Source organism: Pholcus phalangioides, unplaced genomic scaffold (genome assembly GCF_987345545.1).
Source record: "Pholcus phalangioides strain wild (caught in Gottingen) unplaced genomic scaffold, Ppha-v1.0 ptg000017l_1, whole genome shotgun sequence".
In the NCBI taxonomy this organism is placed as follows: Eukaryota; Metazoa; Arthropoda; class Arachnida; order Araneae; family Pholcidae; genus Pholcus; species Pholcus phalangioides.
Window position 1 is genome coordinate 42,504,787 of NW_028301610.1, and position 18,574 is coordinate 42,523,360.

Below are 18,574 nucleotides of genomic sequence, written 5' to 3' on the forward strand. Positions count from 1 at the left end.
AAACCTGTCTAGGTTGGACACCTACGGTTCCATTAAAGTCTGTCCAAGTTAGAGAGGTGTATAGAAGAATTTAGAACAATTCTATTGTTTTGGGCCAATTGCCCCGTAACAGCAAGTTATTAGAGAGGTGTCCGAGATATAGAGGTACAAATAAATATTTTACGGAATCATTAGAAAGGCTTTTTAACTCGTCAGAGAATATGACAAAAATTAACTACACTTACAAGCATTATACACGTAGTTTTCAAAAAAATTAGAACACTCCAGAAATTTGCGAAAGCAGTTCGTGATTGTATTCACCGAGATCATATAAGATATTCCCGAATGATTAAAGTGACTACATGACCCATGTTTTATGTGAAATTCCCGTATTTTTGTGATTTTGGCTGTCCTGACATTTTTATAAGAATGGCACACGTTTTTTCTACCGTGTTTTCACACATAGGAACTTACTTAAATTTTTTATCTTAACTGAAATCATCAATGAAGATAACCTCCATTTCTTATAAGTTACATTGCGATAATTATAACTTCGAATATAGGTTTTCATGTTCATGCGTCATGTTCAAAATTTTTCGTGAAATGTGTTTTAGGTGTGAGGGGTGCAGCCGTGACGGCCGTTAAATTAGAGAAGCTACAAAACGGAATAAAAATACTTTGATTAAATGACTTCTTAACAAAATAATAGCTCAGAGTTCTGTCGAAGACAGGGAACCCATAAGTCAAGAGTTTTGACAGAACCCTCCCCCCCACCAACCAATGAGTTCGTGCTCTGGACACATATGGAATTTCGGGGGGTCCCTTACGTAGAGTGTTCTTTGAAGCAGAGACATGGGGAGGGACCTCTGTGATGCAAAAAGCAACCAATTTCGTGGTCCTACCCACGTACCCCGTTTGCCCACGTGAGAAACAGACTTTGCTCTAAGTAAGCTAAGAGCACACGCTGGTTTGATGCTGGACCAAATGATGATGGACCAAAATGAGCGCTGAATTATTCTTTTAACGACGTAATTCAATACTACCGGGGGGGGGGGGGGGGGGGGAAGTATAATGCATGCTTGACCATTACCTCCTAGAGATGTATCTCTAGGAAGTAATAGCTTGGCCCAGCTGAAAGAGTATTTAATTGCACCTCTAGGATGATAATCCGTCGTCTAGCTCTTCCATTGTGGTGCGCTGTGTACAGGTATTGAAGACATGGCCCCATACCTTGAAGCAGAGAGAGTCCCTAGACTGTGATCTTTGGCGGGATCCAGGACAGATATTTTTCACGGGCCCTCTATGGTGAATTTATAAGGTGGGGAAACAAAATTGATAAGAATTGTTGCCTCCACTGGGCTGAAACCCTGCCAGACCCACCCTATTGGGGGGGGGGGGGGTGGCAATGATGATTGTAAAGTAGTCGCTCTTAAGATTAATCGAAAGACTGGTTATTTGTGGAGATGAAGATTACAAGGAAGAAAATTCATCACTGCCCCACGGCAGTATAAACGTTGAGAAAATAGATAGGACCTCTGACCGTATTACCAGAAACAAGAATGTAAGCTATCGGGGCGTCTCGACACCAAATCTGTACCCGGGCGGTACTTTTGCGCCTGCTGCCTATTGCTACCCCCCCCCCCATAGCCCAACATCCTTTGTCAGGGCCCCTGGGATGGAATCTTTCGCGGGACCCAAGTCAGATTTTCCATAAGGCCCCTTCTACACTCAATTTATAATGTGAAAAAAGTACTTAGTCCCGGGCCCCCAAGCTGGAGCCCTATCAGTCCTATCCTTGGGAGTGATGCCCATCTCTCACAACTTATCCAAAAAATTCCTAACGATAACAAATTTTTTCGCCCTTTGATCTCGGATTTTGCGCCCCTCCAGAGCACAGACGGAAAACATTTTCTTTGATTTTTTTTTCTGCCAATGGAACTTTTTTTTACCATTACCGGCCGCAATGGTCGCATGGCCAAGCGCCGCCCCTGTGCTCTATCACAAGGGGCAAGTGTGCATTTTGGTTCCCTCACCCATGGCTCCACAAGGGCGGGGCTGACAGGGCTCGGGAGAATTCTCATAATTTTTTGGCTTTCTCACGCTACAAATTAACTATAGAAGGGCCCGCAAAAGATCCAAGCCTAGGGGCCCTGCTCTGGGAGGGAGGGGAGACATGCCCTCACCCAGAATTTGTTCCACAATAGTCAAATGAAAGCAAAGGAAAAATTTGGTTTCTCATTTGTCCGGTCCCTGGAGTACCAGAAACACCTTTGAAAAAAAATTTCTTAATAAAAATATAGCCCCGTTAGAAATCATCTTTACAGGATAAGTGATGATGGCTCACAAAAATAAGTGCTGTTTCAAGGATTAAGTAATCAGGAATTATTAAGAAAGGAAAAATAATTCTGGAGCAAAAAGAAAAAATTCTACTTAAAAAGCGGGACGTACGGTCACTCACATTTCTCACGGTAAACAATGGTGTGTGGCTTTCTTCTGAAAAAAAATCAGGTTTATCTCGAGGTCACTGAAGCCCTGTCAGCCTCCTGCTAGGGTCGCCATTAGGGATAGCATATGAGGCTTCGCACCCGGGCGGCAGATAAGCTCGAGCCCGCCCCTGGGCACACTTACAATTTTTCTCGTTGGGAGATAGGCTCAAATTCATTGCCAAGTGGCTTTTTTTACCACCAATATAGTACGTAGTATATAGTTTGATATACAACAGACAAATGCACAAGTCCACAACAGACAAAATGCCCAACGAGGTTGCTGAAAAAAGATGCCATACAAATATGGGTGTCCAATACTTATCTAAACTAGTATATCAAAAATACATCAACCCAATAAGAGCAATAAAAAACACTAATAATTATGATAACATATGATAACATTGATACTGCCCATAAAAAATTATGGTTGTCTCATCCAAGTATGGATAGCTTCTTGATCTACCCCAATATTTTTATCGTATTTCTTTTTAAACGTGCCAATTGTGTGTTAGAATTCATGACCGCAGTAGGTAAGCTATTGCATTTATTCACAACCACCCTATTAGAGAAGACTCCCAGCTACACCACTGCCTGGAGTTGTCCCTTACTAAACGGTACTGATGTCCCCTTGTTGAAGCAGTCGATTGACGGTGTATAAATAACTCGTGGTCCATCCTATCCATCCCGTTGAATTCGATGATATCCCCCAACACACCTACGTTCTCCTCAATCTATACATATACATAACATGTCCTGACTTTCTGATTCATCATTACCGAGCCGGAACCACTGAATCTATAAATATCAAATTTGGTCAATAGTTTTTTTCACTAGACTCACTAAGCTTGGTTTTTCCAAAATTCGACCCTTAAGGTGGTCATAAGGGGGTTCAAAGGTTATACAGAGAAATCATGCCTAGCCTAAACCGCTGAAGCTATCCATATTTATGAAATTTTGTCAGTAGTTTTATTTCATGACGTAAAGACTCACTAAGAGGGATTTTTGTTCTAAATTCGGCCTCTAAAGTGGTCATGGGGAGGACTCAAATGTTATATGTGACAATCATAGATGAGTCGAAATCGCTGAAGCTATAAATATGAAATATGATGAGTAGTTTTATTTTGTAATGTGAAATCTCACTAACAATGGATTTTTCAAAATTCATAGTGTAAGGGTGACATAGGGGGAGGGGTCAAAAGTTATATGGGGCAATCATCGCCGAGCCTAAACCGCTGGAAGCTATAAACATGAAATTCGGTCAGTACTGTATTTTATAATATAGAGATTCGAAAATAACGGGATTTCTGGAAATGCAACACCCAAGGGGGTCATGAGGGATTCAAGAGTTATTGTAAGGAAACCTAACCAATCAATTTTCAGATTACCAATCCCCGTGAGCGAAGCCGCGGATAACAGCTAGTGCAAGCATATTAAAGAGATCAAGTCTTCCTTCATAGCTCAAGCCTTGTATGCCAACAAGGGCGCGCGTAGCTCTTCTCTGCATCCCCTCAACCAAGTCTATGTCTCACTGTGCGTATGGTCTCCAAAACCTGACTACATGCCCCGATCCAGGACGAACTAAGCCTCGGAAAAGTTGAAGGATCACTTTAGGAGAACGCGAAGAGACCTTTATGAGAATGAAATCGAGCATTCTATTCGATTTTTTGATAGTCGTACTCGGGTGCAAATGCAAACCTGGCGTGCGCCAAGACTGAAGGATAGTGAAAAATAATTTTATAGGACCGCAAAAAGGGTTCCTTTCCTTGTTACAGAGGAGTGGCAAAGATAGAAGACAAATAAGACAAAAAAAGTTACCAAATCAAAAATCCAATTATTTCTTAATTTTTTTAAAAAACTTCAATTTCCTTAGATTCCATCGAAAGCTTTTAAAATGATGTATAGAAATGCGCAATCTACTACAAATTATTTACATACAGGGTATCCTGTAAGGGGATGTTCATATATTACGTCATCATCAATGGGGGAGGGGGTTTCCGATTTGCTTACTTTTGATGACAAGGGGGGGGGGGGTTTGGAAGATGCTTACGTCATCAACCACGTTTATAAAAATACGAAATATTTTTTAAGTGCCATCTTACTCGGTGCGCCAAAAACGAGAAAAACCTTTCGATAGTTTGTGGGCACTTGAAGTGACATCCCCCCCCCCTATTGATAAGTGGCCTACAGAGCCACTTTAGTGATCTCTAAATGTTTCGCGGATCCAGGTGATCTGGAAATGTGTCCGGCGGGCCGCTTAAGTGCTCTGGAAATGTGTACGCCCCGCTTAAGTGCTCTGGAAATGTGTACGCGCCGCTTAAGTGCTCTGGAAATGTGTACGCGCCGCTTAAGTGCTCTGGAACTGCGCCACGCATCACCCAAGTGATCCGTAATTATATGCCGGGGATCACTGAAATAATCTGAGAATGTGCCGCAGGTAACTTGAGTGATGTAGAACCGCATCGAGGGCCACTTAAGTGCTCTAAAACTACGTCACATGTCACTCAAGGGATCTCTAAATGTGTCACGGATCACTTAAGTGTTCTGGAAGTGTGTCCCGGGCCATTTAAGTGATCTGAAAATGTGCCACGGGACACTTGAATGTTCTGAAATTGTACCACGGGACACTTAAACAATCTGTAAATGTGCCGCTTAGTTCATTTTTACAAAATTAGATTTGAGGAGGGCAAGCCGCATCAGACAACCCCCAGGGCCATATTTGGTCCGCGGGCCAAGGGCCTTTATGCGATTTATCATTATATGGTTTAGAAGGTGGGTCGCAATGAATTTATTAAAGATAAATTTTTGAGTTCATAGCTTTCAAATAACATTGAAATTAACAGAAATTGATTATAACATGTAAAGGTATTGTCTTCGAAAATTTCAAATTTACAAAAAAATATATTTTTTTCCATTAAAAAAAAAAATTTGATCGTGGGAAGGGGGCACGAGCTCCCCCTATGCCCCCCCCCCGTGTACGTCTCTGATCCCACCAATATGCGTTAGGATTCAGAGGGGCAGAGATGATGACGAAATTTTGCTGACAAGGAGGGAAGGGGTCAGAGTTTTGCTGACTTTTGCTGACAGGGGGAGAGGGGGTCAAAAATGGCAAAAAATTTGCTTACGTAATACTTGAACGGCCTCTGAGTGCTGATGCGGCCTTTATCTCATCAACCGTCCAGCGTTGAGGTATGATTCCTATTTAAAAATTCTCAAAAGGTGTTAAAAATTTACCCTGTACATGTTTTGAGGGTGAAAATACAGTGTGTCACAAAATAAAAATCTAAATTTTTAAACGGTCCCCTGGTCCTCTAACTTCCAATTAGAAAGTTGTTCTGTTTCTTTTCAGGGGGGAAAAAATTCTAAGTTTCTAAGTGCAATATTCGCTGAGATATTATACAATTCAAAACTTGGAAAAAAGTTGGAAAAGGACAGCATAAATGTGGGAAAGGAACGTTGTCCGTTAGTTTTTGCTGTTCTTTCATAACTTTGAAAGTTTTTGAATTCAAATATCTTAGCGAATATTGCACCTAGAGACATGGAATTTATTTCTTTTGGCCTCGGGAGATACAGGACAACAACTTTCTAATTGGAAGTTAGAGAACAAGGGGAACGTATAAAAATTTAGTTTTTTTATTTTGTCACACACTGTATTCTCACTCTCAAAACTGGTACAGTGAAATTTTTGAACGCCTTTTGAACAATTTTTAAACTAGAACTAATCCTGTACGACGGTCGGTTTACGAGATAAAGGCCGCATTAGCACTTGTGGGACACCCTGTATATAAACAGTGTTATCTGTATTGAAACGCAACTTCAGCTTGTCTTTTAAGCTAGTTTTTTTTTTAGGTTCAAAGAGTCCATGAAATTACGGTTGAAGCTACAAAGTGAAATTTTCCTCTGATTGACGTCAAAAGCATGGATTTTTATCAATGCAAAAATTTCGATTTTTCTTGCCTTATCTCTGTGTATTACCTTTTTTTTCCCAATATTCTATGTCTGTGTTTGGTGATATATCTATCATATCTCATCAGAAAGATATTTGAACGCGCTTGATCTAGGGTAAAATGTGACACGCCGGCGACATATCAATTAAGTGAATGAGATGTTTCCTCGTGATGGTGATGATAATGTGATTTTTGGTACTTCTATTGTATAATTTCCTTTGGAATAGATAGAATAGAATTCTTTTAGAGAAAAAAAAAAAATTTACGTGGGAAGGTAAATTTTAGGGAAGACGGCCATTTCTACCAGCAAAAACTTCGTGGTCAGCAAACGAGCTTTTGATTCGACAGGCCTAGACTCGAATTTTGCCTAGATTCGAATCTTTATAGCTGGGGCATAGAAACTGGGCTTCTGGTGCCCCGGGTGCTGGATCCGAAGGGGTGCCGAATCCATCCTTCAACTGCTCCTTCTACATTACACGTTGTGCCACAATGCGTGCTTGCCCTGGCTGACAAAGAGTTGCGGCAAGAGTAGAAATATTTACCTGGCTGTTGTGAATATCAGTCGAAAATCACATTAAACGTCCCTAAGGCCGAACACATGCTGAAGCGACCACGAAGTACGGGAGTGCATAATAGCGTCTAGTGACGAAAGCGACAGTATTGTTTTGCTCTACGCCTCACATTCTCGAGTAGCGAGGCAAAGAAGAGAAAGAGGTCACTCGACTAGAACAATCCGGTTTGGTTTCACCTTGATGTTTTTCTGGGGTCCCAACTTGGCAAAAAGTGCTTGCCTATCAACTTACATACTTACGTTCTAAAAAAAAATCATAGTACCAAATTTCATTATCACGAGACCCGCTATACACTAGAAACCCATGCGCAAAGACGACCCTGATAGTGAAAGTTTAACCATGGGGGTGACTTTCAAAGTCACAGGAAGTTTGAAATCATCTTCATAAAATTTTATATCAATATAAAACTCGTTAGCTAATGCCTACTTTGGCTGTGGGGGGTCATTTAGTGACGCTGACCAATCTAGATCTGCGAATGGAGGGCTTATATTTTAGTGTGAGCGAGATCCAGGTCTTGAACCATCGTCTCGTGGTTGCATATTGTAGTGGCATGCCTCTCCCACCCACCCTCTTGACATTCAATAGCCGGTCCCCTAGGCTGAGACTTTTTCCCGGTCCGCTCCATAGTAAATGTATAGCGTAAAAAACAAATATAATAAAGAGATTCACTCTGAATCCTAGGTTGAGGCTGAGATTGGGTTCGGTTTTTCGGTTTGGATCCTAGAGCTGGTACCAGTCATCCTATCCCATATGGAAGCCACGGAAAAATTAGATAGTCCTGCACTTCGAATATTGAGCAACGGGCCATCGTGTATGGATGAGCTTGTACTCTAGGTCGCACCCAGGGCCGTCTAAAGAACATCTTTGGCAACCAAGAGAGGTATGTTCAGAGGCCCGCCCCTATCTTGGCTGAAATTGCCTGCCTGGCAGTTTACGTCTGAGTGGCGTGGTGGTAAGATACTCGTCTTCCGCCGTGAAGTTTGACCCCAGGTTTGATCCGGGGGAAGCCTGCGACAAATTTTACGTATTTACAATCGAAAATCATAATAGCAGATCACATAATTATGAGGTCTTCACTGAGGTACCCGGTAGGCCCCAGGCGTTAAGACAGCACCTTGATCAACTTGACATTTGTTTCTTTAGCTGTTAGTAAAGAACCCCAGAGAAGACTTATAGGTCTTTTTGTAACCATCCCAACCGAGTCATCTTTTGCTCCCAGATCCTATTTGACAGGAGGACCACAATTTGGAATTCAGTCGATCATGCCCCAGCTGAGATTCATAGCCAGTCCTGCGCAGCCGATCAATGTGAAAACCAGTCACTGCCGGGTGGCAACCCCACCCTTCTTGAAAGAAAATTTAAAATGGATGATATATATATCGGCCTAAATTATATAATGCGACGAGAATATATATTTTTTTGGTTTATACTGAAAATATTACATATATCGTGTTTTTTGGTGCAGTGGTTCACAACCTGTAGATTCATGCTGGGCCTTGGAGTCCAGATCGACCTTATGTATAAATTTTTGTTTGTTTATTAAAAATTCAGTTTGACTAAATTCAATTCAATAAATACAAAGGGTCTCACTCCTGGACGAGGTTGGAGTTTCAGGTGGGGCAAGCTCTGCTCCAGAGGGGTTTGGATCGCCCGATCACCCCTCTCAAGAGCTAAATAATGTGGTTAAATTTGTCTGACCCGTAAAATACGGAATGATCCAATGCAACTATACAATAAGTCGTTTCTCCTACACATTGCCCTGGATCCGCTCCTTTCGCAGCTGAAGATATCTGCTTAGGTTTCATTCGAAGCTAAAGATGCCATTCGAATCTGAAGATGTCTCCCTCCATTCCATTCACCACTGGAGATGCCTGCTTTCGCTCGGGCGCGGATCCAGTGCGCAGGATGGGGGATAGAAAAGATCGCCTCTCCGAAATAAGAGCCGAAGAATGTGGGAAAATTTGTCTGCCCCGGAAAATACGGGATGATACAAAGAACTTACACACACAATTCGCCCCGCCAGACACATATTGCTGGATCCGTGCCTTGACAATGTGGCCACGGGAAGTAAATATTGTCCTCAGGAGGTCGTGGGCTAAAAAAATGTTAAGAAACACTGTTTTGGTGCATTGTTGTGAAACTTCTTGTTCGTAGAATGTTGGCAGTCGGCTGAGACAAATTCACGTGGCAGGCTTTATCATAGAAATAGTTTGCATGCCAATGTTCAGTGTCTTCCGATAAGGCTTCCTGCCCCTCATTCAGTTACAAAATTCTCAGATCACTCGTGATCTGGCTCGAAGTCATTACCTGACGCGATAAGGACAATTCGCGTTGACAGTAATGCTTATCGTTGATGGTCTCTATTAGATAAGGTGCTCTCTGAACGGCACCGAAGGCCAAACTCTCTCATGTGTTTTGTCTTATCCTCCTGCTCGCGGCAAAAATGAGTACGCCGCTAACAATGGCGAATTTACGAACACAAATGTTATGAAATCTTGAACCACTTTTCTGATCAAAATTCGATTATTATAAGTTCATTGTTTTCAGCGGGAAATGGTGCAATCGATTCACGTGCATGCCATTTACGGTGCTTTTTTTTGGACCGTTTTAAAACATGGATAACTTTTTAGTTCGGTTCTAAGTCCGGGATTACACTATAAAAGTTTTCTAAAAGTTCTTTTATGAAATTTGAAAAATTCAACCAGTAAGATTATCGGTTGCATTTGCTCGTAATGTAACCTATGAGGTTTATTTTCAAGTTTTATAAAAGGGATTTTATCAAACTTTTATAGTGTAAAGCCGGATTACACTATAGAAGTTTGATGGAAGATCTTTTACAAAACTTGAAAAAAAAAAAACAACCGACAAAAAGTGGCGTATTTACAGGGAGCATAGCGGGCTATGGCCCAGGGCGGTAAATTTGAGGAATTATTGGCCAAAAAAGTTGGTGAAATGAGAGAAGGGCAGCAAAATTTGTATAAACCTTAAAAACTCCGCCTCTGCCCAGACAGCAAGGGACTAGGTTAGTGAGTGACCAAAAGAGTGTCCTAGAGAGTTTGCAAGCATGTGAGTGAACAAAAGAGTGACACACAGAGTGCGAAACCAGGTCAGTGAGTTACCTAGAGCTCGTGAAAACATGTGAATGACAAAAATAGTTACCAAAATCGTGTGTAAGCTTATGAACATATAACATGTGATATAACATGTATAAACGTGTGAATTATAAAAAGAGTGACCTATATAAAGCAACGAACCAATTCGGTGAGCGACCTTAAAGGGGGATCTCTAGAGCAGTTTTTCTCAACCGCCGGGCTTCGGCATCAGTCAAACCAGGCCGTGTGAGTGATTCATCTTTTAATTCTTCCCCATTCATTTCCCCTTAGTCGAGACCGGGCCTTCCACTCAAAAAAAAATTACTCAACCGTGTCCAAAAGTTGAAAGCTACTGATCTAGATCATGTGAAAGATGCGAGTGACCAAAACAGTGCACAAGCATGTTCATGACTAAAAGAGTGACTTCGAGAGTGTGTGAGCATGGGAGTGACCAAAATAGTGACTAAGAGATACAGGTGTACTTGCAGGAGCGGTGGGGGGCAAATTCGTGGAAAGAATAGTCAAGAAAATTAGACTAGATTTCCTGATTTTTTAGTTTCTAATTTCATAAATTTTGGGAGTGAAAATTCAGCATTCAAAAAGGCTTACATAGTTAGCTACATAATGTTCAGAAATGCATGAAAAAAAACCCTATACATCGATGAAAATTCTGAATTAATGAAAAATGATTTGAAAATTAGTGAAAATTCGGAATTAATGAAAAATGATTTGAAAATTAGTGAAAATTCGGAATTAATGAAAAATGATTTGAAAATTAGTGAAAATTCGGAATTAATGAAAAATGATTTGAAAATTAGTGAAGATTCGGAATTAATGAAAAATGATTTGAAAATTAGTGAAGATTCGGAATTAATGAAAAATGATTTGAAAATTAGTGAAGATTCGGAATTAATGAAAAATGATTTGAAAATTAGTGAAGATTCGGAATTAATGAAAAATGATTTGAAAATTAGTGAAAATTCGGAATTAATTATAAATAATATCAACATTTTACTTAAAATAAATTCAGAGTGACTGGAAGAATGAAAGATGTATAATTTTAGAATTCGTCGAAGTTCAGCATTGTTGAGAAATAATTTTAGAGTTGCTGAAATTCGGAATTAATGAAAAATAATTTCAGAAAAACTGAAAAAATCAGAATGTGTGAATTAAAAATGATTTGAAAATTATTGAAAAAATAATAATTTCAGAATTTCGGATTTATGGTTGAGCTGACTGTGGGCTACAAAAATTTTCTCATCCTAGGCTAATTTTCTTGACCATTTATTTCTTAAATTTACCCGGCTACTATAGCCCGCTCAGCCTGTAAACGTGGCTCATCTCTCAGTTAATTTTTTCGTCTTAACCTGGTCACTCACATGCTGGCAAACTCTCTAGATCCAGCTTTTGGTTACTCGCATGCTTGCAAACTCTAGATCACTCGTTTGATCACTCACCAACCTAGTCCCTTGCTGTCTGGGAAGAGGCGGATTTATAGGTTTGCAAATGTGTCGGAGCCCTTCTCCCCTTATGCTAATTTTCTTGACCATTCAAATTTACTGCCATGGGAAGTCCCCCGTAAATGCGCTTCTGCACATGGCACCATGCTTTTGAATCATACTTTGCCCGACAAACATGTTAAGAATATTAATTTTTCAGGAATCGCCAAATGAAAACAAATTAAGAATTGAGTTATACTTCCTCTTTACAGTGTCAGTAAAAGTGTCAGCAATAATGACTCAATGATGAATAACAACAGCTGCAATGTTAGTTGAGAAATTAGGCATAATTAAGAACAGTAAAATGAATATAGACCAAAAAACGGGACAATATTTTTAAAAATGTGACATATGGTCACGCATATTCCGATTGGTAAACAATTGTATGTGACTTTGTGCTGCAAAGAATCGTGTTTTTTTTAACAGGGTTTCCTATGGTAACGCCCCGTCAGAGCCTCCCGCAAAAGTCTTCTTCAGGGCGGCCCTTGAGGCTTTGCACCCGGGCGGCAAATAAGCTCGAACCGCCCATTGATTGGCGGTTTTGATAAGTGGGCCCAGCTTTGGCTCGGGCCCACTTATTAACATACCACTGGTTGTAACAATGATAAAAGATTGAAAAAAACAAAAATAACGTAACATGTTAATGACTAATTGATGCTTCATCTTATTTTGACAGAAAATTACGAATTATGACATGATCATTCAAATAGTTGCGATGATAAAAATACTGTAATATAGTTGAGCTGAACGATAACATGAAATGAATAGACAACATATGGACGCTCGGGTTTTCACCCATTGGCGATGAGTAACATGAATAACAACGTACTAAAAACCGCAAACAGTTAATCACCGACTAAAAATTCTTTTTCACACTATTTTCCTATTATTGGAAAACGAAAGTGAAAAAAATTTCCAGGAAGGATATGGAAGAATCAGAGGATGTGACATAACTGCAACAAAAATCATTAATTAAAAACGGACGTCGTGAAGGGAAATGAAATATTTGAATAATCTGAGCGGAAACTAATTAATTTAAATGCATATTTATAGAAGCGCTATAACATTTTAGACACCAGGGTTTTTGATTGCCCCCCCCCCCCAAGTCATAAACAAGAAACCATTGAGTTTTCAGTAAATCTATAAGGCAAAAAATGAAATAATATGAAGGTCCGGCAGGCCTATAGGCTACAGCAGCGTTTCTCATAGTCGGCGGCGGCTTCTGAGGGCATCGCCAACCCAGGGCCGCCCTTACGAGGCCCGGTGCGAAAATAATAGCAGGTTCCCCCTTAGCAACTGATTTTTCCATGGAAACCATGAAAATTTAGAATAAATAAAGTATATAATGCCCCAGAATTAATGAAAATTCGAATTAAATGGAAGAAATGGTTTCAGAATTGATGAAAATTCAGAATTCCAGAATTGATGAAAATTCAGAATTCCAGAATTGATGAAAATTCAGAATTCCAGAATTGATGAAAATTCAGAATTCCAGAATTGATGAAAATTCAGAAAAGAGTGATCTAGATAGTTTGAAAACATGTGAGGGACTAAAAGAGTGGCCTAGAGAGTGTGTAATCATGAGAGTGACTAAAAGAGTGATTTAAATACAGGCGCCCGGATCCAGTGTAATGTGCCGGGAGGGGCGATTTATTGTGTAAGACAGTCGGATTGTCCCGTAAAATACGGGACAGAAAATTTTTTTCCTAGCTTGTTTGTTTCTTGTGAGGGACAATCTCCCGCATTGGCACCCTCTGGATCCGCACCTGTATAGAGAGAGTGTAAGTATGGGAGTGACCAAAAGAATGACTTAGGACGGTATTCACCAACATGGTTTAAACTATAGTCACAATTTTTTGATAAGAGATTGACACGGATTGGTTAAATTCAGGTTTTTAACCAATCTATGTTGATCTCTTATCCAAAAATTGTGACTACAGTTTAACCCATGTCGGTGAATACGGCCCCTAGAGAGCTAGAGAGCAAGGACCAAATGAGTGACCAAGAACGTGTGCAAACACGTAAATGACAAAAAGAGAGTTTGAGTAGTGACGTCGGACCCGGGAGTGCTGTGGATGCTCGACCACTCACGGCAATTTACGGTGCGGGTCTGTGCACCCACTGAATTGATTCAGAAATCACAATTTCTCCTACATAAAGATCAAGACGAGCACCACAAATTCCAAACACTTCCCAGGCCTCTGACTTTAAGACAGGGGGCGAAGGATAAGGGGCATGGGGGCATCCCCCCACCCCAAGCGTCAAAGGTGGAGTCGACTGATCTAATGTATATGTGTATGTATGAATTGATATCATCATCATCGTGCCCCCCTCAGCAATAATGACCATGCCCCCCCCCCAAGACTTTCAAGTCTTTCACCGCCTATGCTAATGGGGCTATAGCTCAGGGTAACAAATTTGTGGATTGAATGGTCAAGAAAATTGTACCGGAATAGAAAAAAAGCGACAAAATTTGTGTAGCCCACAGCAGGGCCGTCTTAAGAGTTTCATGGCTACCGAGCCAAGTGATTTTTCTGAGAGGCCCTACCTGGCAAATTTACGTGCTTACTCTCGAAAGTACTCAACAAGATCTATTTTTTGTGAGCCCCCCCCCCCCCCTTCTTCTCTTGTGCCCATGCGTTAAGACAGCACTGGCCCACAGGCGGCAAAACCATAAATCCACCTTGTAGAGCGGACATAGATCAGAGTTGCTGTGGCCCGCCGACCATTTTTAGAAAATATCTACTTTACATAGAAAAACTATTAAATGCAAAAAAAAACAAAAACAAAAAAACACAATTCATTAAAGAACTCTGGTTTCTGTAATCTGTATTGCTGTATTTAGAACTGTGAGATACTTTGCAAATTTATAGTAATATTGTGCATTTGATCATTGAAAGGGCAGCCATAACGAATTTGAGGGACCCGAAGCCAAAACAGTTTTTGAGGCCTATGATTTCATACAGGGTACATACGTCGAGAGACAAAATTTGGCATCCAAAAGGTATACATAAATACAGAATTTACAGAAATGCTAAAAACACCTTAATGAAAGAAATAGTTTTTGAATTATTGAAAAAAAAATTCATAATTGATAAGAATCTATAATTAATGAAAAAATAATTGCAGAACTACTGAAAGAAATAATTGCAGAACTACTGAAAGAAATAATTGCAGAACTACTGAAAGAAATAATTGCAGAACTACTGAAAGAAATAATTGCAGAACTACTGAAAGAAATAATTGCAGAACTACTGAAAGAAATAATTGCAGAACTACTGAAAGAAATAATTGCAGAACTACTGATAGAAATACTTTAATTTCAGAATTATTGAAAGTAATTTCAGAATTGTCAAAAGTAATTTCAGAATTGTCAAGAGTAATTTTAAAATTGTTAATAGTAATAATTTATGAAAAAAATTGAGAATTTTTGGGAGAAATAATTTCATAATCAATGAAAAAATAATTTCAGAATTATCGGGCATATTTAAGCTTTAATAAAAGAAATAATTATTTAAAATAATTCATTACAGATAATTATTTAAAATAAATCATTACAGATAATTATTTAAAAGAATTCATTGCAGATAATTATTTAAAAGAATTCATTACAGATAATTAATTAAAAGAATTCATTGCAGATAATTATTTAAAAGAATTCATTACAGATAATTAATTAAAAGAATTCATTACAGATAATTATTTAAAAGAATTCATTACAGATAATTAATTAAAAGAATTCATTACAGATAATTAATTAAAAGAATTAGTTGCGGATAACTAATCAATGAATTAGTTGGTCAAAGGAGTTTAACTGAAAATAAATAAAAATTCAAATTTAAATGAAAGAAATATGGCCCGCAATGTCTCAAAGGTTGAGACCCTGGCTATAAATGCACGCGATACGCATTTTTCAATGATCATTCTTAAAATAAGAAGAGATTAAATTAATCAGAAAAGGGATCGACATTCAAATTAAAATCTTTCGTAATTAAATACATAAATTAAGATATTTTTTGTTGTTTTTTTTCATGATATGATTGTGGACGCTAAACGTTTTGAGTTGAAATCATTTTTACCTAATTAACATGCAAAATATAGTGCCTTTTCTCTTACTAAGAGCCCAGTTACCGGAACGTTTTTTTTCGTCCCTTATTTCCAAATCATTTAAAAAGAGCCTTCTATGAATCTCATCCTTTTAGATTTTCAGTTCAAAATCCGAAAACTTTTTCCTTTAATTCCATTTTGCTCTTCAAAATCGTGGATGACAAACTTCGGGGAATCCAGAATCGCTGTGTGTGATATAATATAACTCACTTTTTTTTTTCCTGTTTTTCGCTTTCATAAAACTGTGTGACTTCAATTTTTGAAGCAACAGACAGCGTTTTTGTACTTGAATTTCACAAAAATTAACACGCACACGATTACATCAACACAACCAATGTCCGAATCTAACTAAAGATTCGTAAATGCGTACTAAAGGTGTGTTGGGGAGAGGTTAGATTCTCTTGGGAATATATAACCTCAGTCTTTTTTCCTCGGTAAGGATTTCTGCAAACAAGATAAGATTTACAACGAAGAAAAGTGTAAAAAAAGTGAAGCAAATGTAGATTTCCACAATTACATACTTAAAAACGCGCTACTAGAAAGATTTTATATAGACCAGTTTTCGGACACTTAATACTTAAGCTATAGTCTGTTTCAGGTTAACTTTGCAGTGAAGAGAAAGGTAGAGAGTGTATTCCTTCGCCGCAAAATATAGTTCTCATATATCGGAGGTTTAAGATGAACATTAATACAGAATATTTCAATTTTTTATATGATTTTGAAAAAATACTGAAAAAACATCGTTTTGAACCGATGTTTACTTGTTTAAAATTTTTAAATTATAAAAAATATTGGTTACCATTATCAAAAATCCATAGCAACGGCGACGACACTCTGGCGCGATATCCTAGAAATTTCCCCCGCCAATATCACTCGTGTTTTTTCCATTACACAATTGTATACTGTATATGTATATTTTTTTCGTTATTTGGTTGAATTTTCCATAACGATACAATTTTTCATTGTTTTACATGCAGTTATAGGCTTATATAAAAACGAATATTCAATCAGTTCATTTTCTCCCAAAAATAGGCTCAGTGAGTTCAGATATTCACTCATAGATTACAAGAAGTGTTTTTCTTCCACGAGAGCACCGATATTGTTATGAGAGGCCCTCTATGGGTACAGAAGTTTTGGTTTTATGTCCTCCTTTTTTTTAATTATTTATTTTTTGCCATGTTTATGGGATAGTTTTAGTTTCCGATCACGGAGAGTGTTGACAGAGTCGCGACTTCCACTCACACGAACGGACGCCATCTTCCACCCACCTGTTTCTCTCGATGCCCCTTGCCTTTAGTGTCTCTTCAGATAAAATAAATGAGAGGGGGGGGGTCCACAGTGGTTTGGGCTTTCATCTTTTATGTGACAGTTGTGTCTTTGTTTTCACCAGAGATAGCTACGCACCACATCAACCGTAACAAAAGACTAAAGCTGTCGTGAAAACAAGTGGCATCGACGTATACCGTTCGGGGAAGGGGGAAAGGTCGAGCGACGAAAATTTCGGCAAGAAAAGTGAGTAGAAAAATTCTAAACTTTTCCGTATCATTATTATTATTTGGTGCTATTCCTGCATTTACACGTGAAAACAGAGTTAATCTGCTTCTTATTATTTTTTTATTGATTGGCTTCAAAAATTTTATTTAACATTAATTTTTTCCATATAAATTGAAGAAAAAATTAAAAATCCCCAAGTTTTTGAGAGCCATGGTTAATATACAGTATTTTAACTATAGTCGTTGCTTTCATAATATTGTTTGGATTTTTTTTGTAAATAAATTTCAGCTGAGGGAAGGGAAATATCGCAGAAACATATGACTGTTTTTTGAAATTTTTAGTGTTACTTACGGCACATCAATGAAGAGTAAGTGACGCGCTGATAGAAGATAATTATTTTTTCTAAATTTTAAAACACTTTCTAATCAAAAAACAAAACACATGATTTCGAAAACCTCACTTTAATTTCTGAAAGTATCGGCAATGGTTTTCTTTTAATTCTATAATTATTACTAATTTAACTGTGCAATTACGTTACACGTAAAAAATATTTTTCTCAGTGAGATTGGCGAGAATCGGCCATACCTTACCGAGGCCGCGCATCGATACATTGGTTAAGAGGCTTTCGTTCCCATAGCAACGAGTGATGCGGTTCCCTCGTAGCTTCCCCTTCACTGCAAAGTTAACCTGAAACGGACTATAGAATATCTTTCAGGGAAATGAAGAAGGCATTATTATTTGTATTATTCCTGGGCATTATTAATTCTCGCGTTGTAAGCGTAATTTACTGAAATTGGTATTCAGAAGTTCAGGCAAAATGCCATAAATGCCTATTTTTGCCTATTTTCGAACTTTTTTTTTTTGTAAAAACACCTTTTTTTTTAATTTTTCCTGCCATAAATGCCTATTTTAACATTGTTTTAATTTTTAGGGAATATCAGAGACCATTTTCTGTAGAACTTGAGTATTTTGAGCATGGTGAACTTATAAGACTTGATCTTTTCAAAATCGCTCTTTAGTAATAATTATTAACAGAAAGCCAACCCCCCCTTCCCCTCCAACCTTACAGCTCCATTTAAACACAAATAGGTGCAAGCGTCTGAGTGATAACTTTGCTTAGGCCGGACGGTGTTGGTGGTACAGGACCGTAACTACAATTTTTGCCGCCCGGGCAAACATTATTCCCCCCCCCCACCCACAACTTTAAAATTCGATAATTTTATAACGGTGTTCTTTGTTCCCACATAAAATTGCCGCCCGGGCAGTTGCCCCCCCCCCCTCTTGTTCCGGCCCAGGTTGGATATGAATTTCTTTTTTTTTTTTCATACGAACGCAGCTATGTACGAGAGAAATTAAAAGTTTGTTTCTTCTAGTACATATCTAGCTCACGCATTGGGTTGC